The sequence below is a fragment of the Pinus tabuliformis genome, chromosome 8 (genome assembly GCF_031772625.1).
Source record: "Pinus tabuliformis cultivar Carrire ecotype Pingquan chromosome 8, CPIR1, whole genome shotgun sequence".
In the NCBI taxonomy this organism is placed as follows: domain Eukaryota; kingdom Viridiplantae; phylum Streptophyta; class Pinopsida; order Pinales; family Pinaceae; genus Pinus; species Pinus tabuliformis.
The window spans coordinates 1331090290-1331105218 of NC_142294.1; positions in this window are offsets into that span (position 1 = coordinate 1331090290).

The following is a 14929-nucleotide window of genomic DNA, read 5'->3' on the forward strand; positions in this document are numbered from 1 at the left end:
GATCCAAACACGTGGAGTAAAACTTATTAGATATCATTGAAAACTCGATGGCATCTAATAAGTTTACCTACTATTGGATTTGAACCAATGACTCTCGCCGTATGAAAGCGATACTCTAACCACTAAGTTAAGTGGGTCATTTATTCTCATAGGTAGAGTTGGATTTATAAACGATTCTAAATCGAAATCGAATTAAATGTATAGACAATGTATGTGTCCCTGGCACAGATCGAACTTATTGGAACGTATTGGATCATAGTATTGGATCATGAAATATCTACCTTGACATAAAGTGATCCATCTGGTTAGTATAGTAGTGTATCACCAAGACTGGCAAGGAAGGGCTATAGCTCAGCAAGGTAGAGCACCTCGTTTACATGTGCGCCAATGGTTTTCGGGAGAGTTTATCGATTCGTCCGATCCACGAAATAGATTCTATGTGAAATAGTCTTACTCTATAAATTTGTTTCTCTGGGGAATAATAGCATGACAAAGATTAAGTTTGATCTGATTCAAATTACGGATCTAATTGATATGGTCAATCCCAGCTCTGTTCAATGCCAGGCATAATGAGTATAATACGGGGACCTCAAAATAGATTCTTTTCGCTCTATGAACTTTTAGGTGTATGAAGTGTCATATTTTACTTTTGGAGCGATAGAAGAGACTCTATTTGAGTCAATCTATGCCCGAGCAAGGCAGACCTACGTCAAAAAAACCTTTTGAATAACTTTGGGATTGCTTCCGAAGGGTAAGAATTTGGAGCACACGGAGCCATATTAGTATCTTACCGGACAGAGGAGAATGGCAGACTAACCGATCTTTCCATCAGTTAATGAAAGAGCCCAATGCGAGAAAATGCATGTTGGGTTCTTGGAATAGTTCAAATTATTTTGATAATAAGAACTTTGATCTGTTCTACCGAGAAGGTCTATGGTTCGAGCCCGTATAGCCCTATACATTCCACTAAGTGATACTATTTATATATATCCCCTCATAGTCCGTCCCTATGACTTGGCCTTGAAAAGTCTTTCAGATCATATCAATCTCATGTCCTTATCGAGATCGATGGATGGGAACGTTGGACCAGAGCATGCATATTAGTATTTTGGATCGATCGAGATTGATCCGATACCAGATGATCAAACCTATAAACTATTTTTTTTTTTTTTTATCGCTAGTTCTTCAAAAAATTCGAGAGTTCTCTCGAATATCATATGTTCCAAGCAATCCATAGAGCAGTCAAAGTATCGATCGGACATGTGACTTTTAGCTCCATCCAAACGCAACACATTCCGTTGGGGTTGAAGAAAATTTCCGTTCAATCAAAAATCCCGGATGTATCTATCCCTTTGCTAAATATCGGGGCGAAGATCTTGATCAACTAGGATTCTCTACAATAAGTTATGTGCGGTAAATCGAGCCTATTTTTGAACCATAGAAGTGGCAAGTACGACGTATATTTCGAATACCTGGGCAGAGAAATTCTCTGGAGTTGATCCATCCTAGCTAAAGGCGAACCTTTGGTTCGTTCTCTTTCTTCACCTAAGATCATCACATGGTTTTTGAGACCCAAGATTTTCATATTGGGACAAACACTCTTCCTTGCCTCTAGTTCCATTCTGGTAACATATCACAAAAATGAAATCTACTGGCTATGCATATTAGATCTACATCTGGACCAACGTTTGCTTTAATCTACCCCACTATTTTATAGAATATACATATTTCATGGAATGCGTTCTGGAACAAACAATAGAATAAAGAAGTGTGTTGGGTTGGGACGAAAGAAAGAAACTATTACCCCTTGTCCAGAAATTATGTGGACAGCGACCCAAAAGAAGCTGCTTTCTGCCCCATTACAAATAGATCTTTACTCGGCAATAGATCTGTCCGAAATGATTTTATATCATTGTGAGATGAGTGGGCTCATATCATAACGAACTTATATGTGAAAGATTTGATACATTCCACGGATCGATTGATGCCTACCAATTCTGTTCGCTTGATCTAAACTTTCAAATGAATTAACTGAAAGACAGCAATCAAATTTATATTTGATTCATCAAATGTTCACTATCTCCGTCGGTAGATGAGCCTTTAAATTTGTATCTTTGTCCCATAACTTGCATAATAATATAACAAAGAACTTGATTGTATCCTAACCGTGCATGCAAGATAACAAAATTTTCCAGATTGGAAAACCCTATACCTTCTAATACAAGAAGGAAGGATACAAGTTCAAATGGTCTAGATTCATCGAATCTGAATATATGATAAGTGAATAGGGTCGAACTTGTCAACACAACCACAACCTTGATCATTTTAAACAACGACTCTCCGATCAAATACCCTGCCCAGAGTTGTTCAGATGGACAAGATCTTAGTATCAAGATAAAACATACAATAAATATTGGGATAGATCTCGATCTATTCCATTTACACCGAACCATTTTAATGGTTATGGCCCATTTGTTACAACTCGAATAACGTGGGATCTACCGAACCAATATGCAAAAATGTGTTAGTTGAAAACTAAACTCTAATAGGCAAAAACAATAATTATCGCCCATGAGTGAATAGACAAAGGATCGATACGAAAGAAGAAAGATTCTTCTTTCACGTTCAAAAGAACGGAGGGAAGATGGGATCAGGATATTTCTCCGGGAGAAATACAAAATACTTCATATTTATCACATATTTGATAATAAGCCATACAACTTGTTCGAGAGTTGAGAGTTAGTCATCGATCTTGCTTTGATCCCCTATCAGAGGTCACCGACGACCCACATAAGAACAAACGTTAGCTCATTTTTTATTCTTGGAAGAAATGACTGTAGATAGATAAATTGGTTTTTCCGGGGTGGACGTAGCCAAGTGGACCAAGGCAGTGGATTGTGAATCCACCACGCGCGGGTTCAATTCCCGTCGTTCGCCTCATAAAAGAAGATAAAAAACGGACTGGATCCGAATCCGATTTGTTGTCATTTTCATATTTCGGTGAAAATATTTCTATCTATGTAATAGAAATGGACACCCGAGCCTTCTTTCTTCGTGGGAAACATGAGCCCTTTATCAGACTTGAACCGATGACTTACGCCTTACCATGGCATTACTCTACCGCTGAGTTAAAAGGGCCCCCTCATCATATATGAATGAGTGAGTCTACTATGGTAGATGGACAACAAATTGGATATGGATGATCCATCTATCTTTATAGATATCAAGTTGAGAACATATATTATAGTAGCTCGTAGGGTAAGGATCGCTATACTGGAAACTCCAGGTTGAGCTGTTACGAAGCGGATGGAGACAAGTTATGCCTGAGAGCATTTGCTGAAATATGTTCGTATTGCTAGAAGAGACAAAGGCTCAACGGGTCAGGTCCTATTGCAATTACTTGAAATGCGTTTGGATAATATTCTTTTTCGATTGGGTATGGCTCCCACCATTCCCGGAGCTAGACAATTAGTGAATCATGGACATATCCGGGTCAATGACCATATGGTAGATATACCAAGTTACCCTTGCAAACCTCAAGATGTGATTACTATAAGAGATCAACAAAGATTGAGAGCTAAGAATATGGAGCCATTCCAGTTTATGGCTCTTTTTTTTCCTGGAAGAGGAAGATCTTTCTAAAATGAATTAGAAAGAATTCAATTAGAAGATTAGAGGAGTTGAGCAAAAAAAATTCCTTGATAAAGAGAAAGAACAACCTAGAATTTCTAAAACTAGAATGGATAGAATCCTTTCTTCTCTCTCGGAAATAGAAGAGAGAGAATTAAGGAATTCCGGAATTTGGATTCAAATGTGGAAGGAAAGAAGTGACGGAATATCCGTCAATGGGATTGTGGCGTGTATAGTTTAGTGATACAGGTGGGTTTTATTCGTTACATTATCAACTTAAATAGTTAAAGGATATTTGGATGGATCTCTGATCCATCCAAAGCTCTATCTATCTATAACTAAAGGGCCTGATACAACCATCAGAGTCAGAACAGTGAGCTGCACAATAACTTCTAGATCCATTTGGTTTTCTTTCACCCTCCATCGACTAAATGTATGAATAAAATGTTGTCGGGATCAATCACTTTTCTTCTATTTTGTCTTCTTCGGACTCCTACCCATTGGTGTAGTTTCAATCAGGAACCTATGGCCTTGAGCAACTGATATCTTTACAATAATACATAAAATAGATAGAGAACCCTAAATAGATAGAGAACCCTCCAATATCTAGATAATAAAATTTGATACCGGAGAGAAATAAATGGACTAATCCATGTAACGCATTTAATCAAACTGATTGGGGAGGGAATGAAGATATGGTAGAGCTTAAATTTTTGATAGCTTTTTTTCTTGCTTTTACAGCAGGTATTCTAGCTATCAAATTAGGTCAAGCATTGTATGACTGCTGATTTTTTCAAGAAAAGCAGAAAAAATCAGTCATACAGAACTATTTTTAACGAAATGAACAATACGATTGACTGGATTGTTCTTTATCCAACTGAATAATGGCAATATTCATTATATTGCCGATACAATCTGTACATACTATGATATACACCTTTACTCCACCATTCATTTTGTTACACATGAAATCTTCCATCTTGGAGAGATGGCTGAGTGGATCAAAGCGACGGATTGCTAATCCATAGTACGGATCATCCGTACCGAGGGTTCGAATCCCTCTCTCTCCATTCGTCCACTATTGATCCTGAAAACGAATAACCCCGAATCTTTCTACGGAACGGAAAAGGCCCATTAACCTAGAGACTTCCTATTTTGACCTTTTTTTTCATTGCATAGCACAAAATGATAAAGTTATCATTTTGACTGAGCATTTGAACTCAGTATTTTATTTTTTTCCCGCAGTAAAGTATTATTGTTTATGGAACAGTAATAGCTCCACACTTTAGTAGAAAAATGATATTTTTTCATCAAAAATTATATCTGACTTAGTCTATAAATTTCAAAGGTATCGTTCATGAACGAATGGAAGGATTAGAATATCTCGTTTCTTTCCGCTTTTTTTATCAATATAAATGGGACCAATCCCTTCATTGTGTATTGGTACATACAAACGATAAAATATCTTTGCCTCTCCCTGCTTTTATGTATGAAAAAAAATGTTTCAAACATGTTCCATCATTAGCAATGTCCAAGTGAATAGATGTTCACTTTCGAGATGATCCGGGTCTAGCTCGATAACATGATCTCTTCCAATCCAATGTGAGAAAGTTACATAGTGTCTACTTTTTCCGATAAAGGGGTGTTTGCATGGGTTTGCCTTGGTATCGCGTTCATACCGTCGTATTGAATGTTCCTAGACGGTTAATTTCTGTACATATAATGCATACAGCTCTAGTTGCTGGTTGGGCTGGTTCAATGACTCTGTACGAATTAGCAGTTTTTGATCCATCCGATCCTGTTCTTGATCCAATGTGGAGATAAGGTATGTTCGTTATACATTTTATGACTCGTTTGGGAATAAAGGATTCATGGAGTGGATGGAACATCACCGGAGAAACTGTAATTAATCCCGGTATTTGGAGTTATGAAGGTGTGGCCGGGGCACATATCATGTTTTTTGGCCTGTGATTTTTGGCAGCTATCTGGCATTGGGTATATTGGGATCTGGACATATTCTGTGATGAACGTATGGGAAAACATTGTTTAGATTTTCCAAAAGTATTTGGAATTCATTTATTCCTCTCAGGAGTAGCTTGTTTCGGATTTGGAGCATTTCATGTAACGGGTTTGTATGGTCCTGGGATATGGGTGTCTGATCCTTATGGACTAACTGGAAAAATACAACCAGTGGATCCAGCATGGGGAGCTGAAGGTTTTGATCCTTTTGTTCCAGGAGGAATAGCTTCTCATCATATAGCAACGGGTATTTTGGGTATATTAGCAGGTCTATTCCATCTCAGTGTTCGTCCTCCCCAACGTTTATACGTAGGATTACGCATGGGGAATATTGAAACGGTCCTATCTAGCAGTATTGCTGCTGCGTTTTTTGCAGCTTTCGTTGTTGCTGGGACCATGTGGTATGGCTCCACAACTACTCTGATCGAATTATTCGGTCCCACTCGTTATAGTGGGATCAAGGATACTTCCAACAAGAAATAGATCGATGGGTTCGTGCCGGTCTGGCCGAAAATTTAAGCCTATCAGAAGCTTGGTCCAAAATTCCCGAGAAACTCGCTTTTTATGATTACATTGGTAATAATCCAGCTAAGGGGGGGTTATTCAGAGCAGGTGCAATGGAAAATGGAGATGGAATAGCTGTTGGTTGGTTAGGACACCCTATCTTCAAAGATAAGGAGGGAAATGAGCTTTTTGTACGTCGTATGCCTACCTTTTTCGAAACATTTCTAGTAGTTCTGGTGGACAAAGAAGGAATTGTGAAAGCTGATGTTCCTTTTAGGAGGGCAGAATCAAAGTATAGTGTTGAACAAGTAGGTGTAACTGTTGAGTTCTATGGTGGTGGAATTGATAGGGTCAGTTTTGGTGATCCTGCTATAGTTAAAAAATATGCTAGACGTGCTCAATTAGGTGAAATTTTTGAATTAGATCGTGCTACTCTAAAATCTGATGGTGTTTTTCGTAGTAGTCCAAGGAGTTGGTTTACTTTTGGACATGCTACATTTGCTCTCCTTTTCTTTTCTGGACACATTTGGCATGGTGCTAGGACCTTATTCAGAGATGTTTTTGTTGGTATCGACTCGGATCTGGATGCTCGAATAGAATTTGGAGCATTCCAAAAACTGGGAGATCCAACTACTAAAAGACAAGTGGTATGATATTGCTCCTATCTCTTCTCTAATAAATATTAGTACGAACGCTATCTCCATAATTGTAAATTACAACCAAATCAAATCTATGGAAGCATTGGTTTATACATTCCTGTTGGTATCGACCCTAGGGATAATCTTTTTCGCTATTTTCTTCCGAGAACCACCCAAAGTTCCGACTAAAGGGGGAAAATAATTTTGCTTCTCCAAATCATCATTCTTTCTCTCCCATCAAAGAAAGAATGACCTTCCCTATAGGGAAGGTCATTCTTTCAATTAGTCCTCGTGATCCTCAAAAGGATCCCTAAGTTGTTTAGAGGGTTGCTCAAAAGCGATGTATAGGGCATAACCAGTAAAGCTTACAAGTAAACAAGATATGGAGATGGTGACTAAGGTTGCAGTTTCCATTATTAGGTGATCCCAATATCATGGTATGTTTACCATATAATAACAAAGTTAACAGATCTCAACCAATACAATAGTTTCTATGGCTACACAGACCATTGATGATACTTCCAAAACCACGCCAAAAGAAACCCTTGTAGGAACGACCTTAAAACCGCTTAATTCAGAATATGGAAAAGTAGCTCCTGGATGGGGAACTACTCCTCTTATGGGTTTTGCAATGGCTCTATTTGCAGTATTCCTATCTATTATCTTGGATATTTATAATTCTTCCGTTTTATTGGATGGGATTCCGGTTAGTTGGGGCTGAGGAACTCCAAAATTCACCTGGTGAGCTCTTGAAGAAAAAAAAAGAACTGAGGGATTCAAACCCAGACCAAATAGTGGCTTTGAGTTTTTAGCTTATCTTGTTCCAATAGTTTGATCATGTAATTACTTTTCTCTAAGGATTTTTGGAATATGGGTGTGCGACTTGTTGAAATCGATCCATATTTATAGTACAGAAGACCGATCTGTTATCTTCATCAAGATGGTCCTACCTCGTTGGATATTTCATTTCTAGAATATTGAATCTCTAGAGCACGAGGTCTATCATAGATATGTTCTGGAAGATATGAACTATGGTTTGTCCCTATCATTTCCTTGTTACGAGACTTCCAATAAAGAAATTGAAAGAGTATTTCCAATAATAAATCGAAGGATCTATCCCCTCTCATAATTATGCTGATTATGACCAAAGAATGATATAGTATCTGATTTCTCTTAGTTAGCATATTTCGTCAAATGAGCGAAAATGAAAAGGTTATTACCCAGAGAACCTTTTGGGGATTTGATAAAATCATTGGGGTCTAATTGAAATCTGAGGTTTGGATTGATTCATCTATTGAGATCTCGACAAGATAATTCCTATAAATCATTTATATTAGTTCTTTTCTAGGGAATTGATATCACACGAATAGGGTAAAAGATCGTTCAAAGGGCCTATAGTGATTTATCATAGGGATGAGCCAACTTGAAATTTTGGCACTTTTTGAAATTTTGGCACTATAGAGTCTTCTAATAGAAATGCTGGATTGTTTCGAATGATCTTCATTTCTCCAGCCGGTCAGGCAACGAACCCTCAAGTATCTCTTTTCCCAAATTTATTTATTCGTGTCCAAAAGCATTTGTGTGTTCTTGTTCAAGCCGTATGTTATGAAACCAGCTCAAGAAAAGATAGAAAAGATAGATCAACACCTTAGAATTCAGCCTCTTCGAGGGGGCAACCTCCTTTACATTACATAAATGAACAATTCTTGGATGATTCAAATGACAAAACCTCCTTTCTATATATAGGAGTCTAAGGAGTCACAATATAATCCAGCCGACCTAACAATAATAATATAAAGCCACAAAAATAACAATAGAGGGATTCTATGGGGCACAGAAATAACAATATGGGGGTAATAGGGGCACAACAATATAAATAAGGGGTATAACTACAATAGTAATGGGGTAATCACTAGTATTATAGGGACCCAACATGCCCCTCTCCTTCAAAAAAGTGTTGTCCTCAACGCTTGAGTAGTTCTGGATACTTCTGCATAAAATTCTCATCCTCCCATGTGGAATCTTCAGCGGATAAGTTCTTCCACTTGATAAGATACTCTGAAATTGATCGATTTCGTAGCTGTCGAGTTCTTGTTTCTGTGACTGCTTCCGGTTCCAATATAATTTTTCCTTCCTCGTCAAGTTCTGGCAATATTGTTTGAATTGGGAGCTTGTCACCTATAACCTTCTTTAAACATGAAACATGGAAAACTGGGTGCAATCGAGAAGCTGCAGGAAGCTCCAATTTGTATGCCATAGTACCAATCTTTTGCAACACCTTGTACGGACCATAATACTTTGGTGATAATTTATTATCCTTCTTAGCTTGCTTTAGGGACATTTGCTTATATGGTTGTAGCCGTAGGAATACCCAATCACCTACATCAAAACTTCTTTCACTGCGATGTTGATCTGCCTGTTGTTTCATTCTATTTTGTGCCAACACGAGGTTATCCTTTAAGAGTTGGAGGACTTGTTGTTGATGTTCGATGTGATGTTCCACTGCCTGAACCTTAGAATTTTCTCTTAAATATGATGTGATGGATGGTGGTTGATACCCATAAAGTGCCATAAATGGGGTCATTTTTGTTGCTGTATGGAAGGAAGTGTTATACCACCATTCAGCCAGAGGCAACCATTTGACCCATTGTGTCTGTTTATCAGATACAAAGCAACGAAGATATCCTTCCAAACATTTGTTTACTATCTCAGTTTTCCCATCAGATTGAGGATGATAAGATGAGCTATGAGCTAACTGAGTACCAAGACAAGAAAATAATTCTGTCCAAAAATTTCCAGTGAAAATGGGATCTCTGTCACTTACAATAATCTTTGGGTTTCCATGTAGCTTTTGAACTGTTTCCATAAATGCAGTAGAAACTGTACTGGCTTTAAATGGATGTGATAATGCACAAAAGTGTGCATACTTGGTAAGTCTGTCAACTACCACCATGATGACACTCTTTCCCTCAGACTTGGGTAAACCTGTGATAAAATCCATTGAAACCTCCTCCCAACGTTGGCTTGGAATGGATAAAGGTTGTAATAGACCCGGTGTCTTAATTGTTTCAACTTTATTTTGTTGGCAAACCAAACATTCCGCCACAAACTTTTGAATATCTGATTTAAGGCCATCCCAAAAAAATTCCTTCTTAACCCTGTGGTAAGTTTTTAAAAATCCTGAGTGCCCTCCTAAGGGAGAAGTGTGCAATTCCATAAGAATCTTTTGTTTTAGCTGGGAATTCTTACAGAGGTATAAGCGATCTTTGTACCATAACGAATCATTTTTCCAGCTAAATGTATCAGAAGTACTGGAATCTTGTTGTAGCTTTCGAATAAGTGCCCACACTTCTTCGTCATTCTTCCATTCCTCCCTTGCTTCGTTTATCCAATCTGGTTGGATAATAGAAATGGCACACAACAATGCTTCCACATCCTCATCCTTTCTTGAGAGTGCATCTGCCACCACATTTTGCTTCCCTTTTTTGTAGATGATTTCAAAGTCATAACCCAACATCTTTGTGACCCACTTTTGTTGCTCTTCAGAGGATAATCTTTGTTCTAAAAAGTATTTAAGGCTATCATGATCCGTTTTTACCTTGAAGTGTCTTCCCATTAGGTAGGGTCGCCATTTCTTAAGTGCATGGAGTATTGCCAACATTTCCTTCTCATAAATAGCTTTGCTTAAAAACTTTCCCTTGATTGGACGACTTTCAAAAGCAATGGGTCTTTCATCTTGCATTAGAACAACACCAATTCCATTTCCTGAAGCATCACATTCCACAATAAAGGTTTTTGTGAAGTCCGGTGTAGCTAAGACCGGTGCTTGGCACATTGCCTCTTTAAGATGTTCAAAGGCCTTTGTTGCTTTCGGAGTCCATGAAAATGAATCTTTCTTCAATAATGTTGTTAGAGGTGCTGCTATTCTCCCATAATTCTTAACAAACTTGCGATAATACCCTGTCAACCCAAGAAATCCTCGCAGATGCTTTATGGATGTGGGGATTTTCCATTCCTTAATGGCTTTAATTTTGCTAGGGTCTACCTTAACTCCTTCATGAGATACAATATGACCCAAATATTCCACCTCCTGGACTCCAAAGAAACATTTGGATCTTTTTGCATATAATTGTTTCTCCTCCAATAGTTGTAGCACCCTGTCAACATGTTCAACATGATCCTTCCAAGACTTGCTGTAGATTAGTATATCATCAAAAAATACTAACACAAATTTTCTAAGGAATGGTTTGAAAATTGAATTCATCAAACCTTGAAATGTTGAAGGTGCATTGGTAAGGCCAAAAGGCATGACCAAAAATTCATAATGACCCTCATGAGTTCTAAATGCCGTTTTCGGAATGTCTTCAATCTTCATTCTGATTTGATGATATCCCGAACGAAGATCCAACTTGGTGAAGTAAATTGATCCATGCAATTCATCCAGTAATTCATCAATGACAGGAATGGGGAACTTATCTTTAATAGTGAGCTTGTTGAGCTCCCTATAATCCGGACACATGCGCCATGATCCATCCTTCTTGTGCACCAATACTACTGGAGCTGAGAAAGAACTTTGACTCGGTTGAATTATACCAGCCTCTAGCATTTCTGCAACCATACGTTCAATTTCACTTTTTTGGACATAGGGATATCTGTACGGCCTGATGTTTGGAGGAACACTTCCTGGAATCAGATGAATAGCATGATCATGATCACGCATAGGTGGGAGACCTTTGGGAGTCTCAAATACCTTGGAATGATTGTCCAGGACTTTTTGGAGATCTGGAGAAATAGATGATTCCAATGTGGAAACATCTAGCGAACATAATTGTGCAATTACACCTCTTTGCTCCTTTTTTAGAAGCTTTGTCATGCCATTAGAGCTGATTATCTTTCCTGGTTTCCCTGCAATACCCCTTAATTCAACTTCCTTTCCTTCCACAGAAAATTTCATGAAAAGTTCTTGAAAATTAAAAGCTATTGTACCCAAGGATTGTAGCCATTGGACTCCTAGTACAACATCAGCACCTCCCATTGGAATGGAAAGCATTGGGCTAGTCAATACATATTCTCCCATGGATAGCTTGATATTATGGCACTTTCCAGAGCAATTTATTGTTCCTCCATTTGCAATCATCACTTGACACTCTGGTGCTGGATATAGGAAGCAATTCAATTCTTTTGCTACCCTACAATGAATAAAATTGTGGGTGCTTCCTGAATCAATCAACACTATTACCTTTTTCTTCTTGATTTGTCCTTCTATCTTGATGGTTTGAGGAGTGGTAATTCCCGCCAATGCATTACAAGATATGGTCGGATTTATTTGTTCTTCATCTAGGCTTTGTTCCTGGAATATATCCTCTTCTTTTGACCTTTCTTGCTCCTTTTCTTCTTCCTCTTCACAATCTATGTAGAATAATTTCTTCTCAGCACACTTATGACCTTTTGTGTATTTGCTATCACAATTGTAACAAAGCCCTTTTGCTCTTTTTTCTTCCAATTGTTGTGGTGTCAACCTTGTAGGTTGTGGAAGACTAGGGGCAACAACACTTCCGTCTTTATAGTTGTGAGTGGTATGCTTCCTAGTTGCCATAATTTTGCTTTCCATTTTTCTTGCTAACCTGAATGCCTTCTCTAATGAATCAGGTTCCCAAAGGCGAACATCATGTTGGATATTATCCTTTAAAGACCCTATGAACACATCAATCCTATGCTCCTCTGGAATATCTTTTACCCTTATGTTCAATTTTTGGAACTCCTCAATGTGCTCCATTATTGAACCCTTTTGTTTGAGACTTATCAATTGGCTAAAAAAAGTGTTGCTTTTTGTATCCTCATAATGTGCTATCAATTCTTCCGTAAAAATTGCCCAAGTGATAAATTGTTTACGAGAACAAAGCCATTGATACCATACAAACTGATTTGGTTCCAAATATACAGTTGCCATACGTACCTTTTGTGTGTTTTGCACATTATTGAGATCGAAGAATTGCTCCATCTGTAATATCCATGTGGCGGGATCCTTGCCATCAAACTTCCTCATATCGATTTTTGGAATATGGTGATTCTTCGATCCAACATTAGAGTCTATGGAATCATGATTAACATTTCTTTTGTTCTCATCATGAGTTTCCTTTACTACCTTTTCACCATTAGTAAGTATTTCTTGTAGAAAATTTGTCAAATCTGTCTTCAAATCTGCCATGCCTGTCTTCAAATTTGTGTTCAAATCTATCTTCAAATTGTCCATCTTAGCTTCCACGCCATTTATCTTAGCTTCCACACCATTTATCTTAGCATCTGTTAACTTTTGTGAGCGTGACATTTGTTGCACTTGTTCTTGTAATTTTGATATATCATGTAGCATTTCTTCCTCTTCTTCATGAGTCATGCTAGAGCTTTCAGGTTCCTTACTAGGTGTTTGCATTTTCTTTCCTCGGGGCATCAGTTACCGATAATAATGCTCTACTATGCCCTTTGAATTCCTTCAAAATAAATTTTCAAACCAAGCTTAAGCAAAAATTTAAAAAAATCTACACACCTTTTTTCACTTTGTAGGAGCTTGATATTGCCTCTGATGTATCTCTGTACTTTCCAATCATCTAGTTCTGAATTTGTGACCTGTAGTAGCTCTCTGTGTCCTCTTTCCAATGCCACCAGTCTGATCCAAATTGGATTCTCCAAGAAAGAGTTATGCCCAATCTCCCAAGTGACCTGATTATAGACTTTCAGTAGAGCGAACTTGTATGAAGTGCCACAGTACAATTTTCGATCTTTGGTTCTGAAAATGATATAAAAGAAACTACAGTCCGTCCTCTTTCTGTACCTTCTTACGAAATTTCAATCTGATTCCCAGAGAGAAAGTTATGACGATTTTCCCCAGGTCACCTGTTTTGAATGTAATTCAGGAGTCTGCAAAAAGACCAACTTCCTCAGATCATATCTCCGAAAATATCACGCAAAAAGCTCTGAAATTCGGACCCAAGTTTCAGCATGATTTCTTCTCAAATGGGTTTTTTTTGCGACTTCTGAAACGTCACAGAAAAAAAGTTATAGCGAAAATGCCACGATGACCTGTTTGGAGCAGCGAAACCCTAGAATCCAAAGCTCTGATACCAAATGTTATGAAACCAGCTCAAGAAAAGATAGAAAAGATAGATCAACGCCTTAGAATTCAGCCTCTTCGAGGGGGCAACCTCCTTTACATTACATAAATGAACAATTCTTGGATGATTCAAATGACAAAACCTCCTTTCTATATATAGGAGTCTAAGGAGTCACAATATAATCCAGCCGACCTAACAATAATAATATAAAGCCACAAAAATAACAATAGAGGGATTCTATGGGGCACAGAAATAACAATATGGGGGTAATAGGGGCACAACAATATAAATAAGGGGTATAACTATAATAGTAATGGGGTAATCACTAGTATTATAGGGACCCAACACCGTATGAAGGGAAATTCTCATGTACGGTTTTCAGAGGGGGAATTTCAGTTTACCTATCTCAATAAAGTATATGATCGGTTCGAAGAGCGTTTCGAGATTCAGGCGATTGCGGATGATATCACCAGTAAATATTTTCCTCCCCATGTCAATATATTTTATTGTCTAGGGGGATCACACTTACTTGTTTTTTAGTACAAGTAGCTATTGGTTTTGCTATGACTTTTTACTATCGTCCGACCGTTACAGAAGCTTTTGCCTCTGTTCAATACCTAATGACCGAAGTTAACTTTGGTTGGTTAATCCGTTCAATTCATCGATGGTCGGCAAGTATGATGGTTCTAATGATGATCCTGCACGTATTCCGTGTTTATCTCACAGGTGGATTCGAAAAACCCCGTGAATTAACTTGGGTCACAGGTGTAATTTTGGCTGTGTTTACCGTATCTTTCGGTGTAACTAGTTATTCTTTGCCCTGGGATCAAATTGGTTATTGGGCAATGAAAATTGTGACTGGTGTGCCTGAGGCTATTCCTGTAATAGGATCTCCTCTGGTAGAATTATTACGCGGAAGTGTTAGTGTGGGTCAATCTACCTTGAATCATTTTTATAGTTTACACACTTTCATATTACCCCTTCTTACTGCTGTATTTATGCCAATGCACTTTCTAATGATCCGTAAGC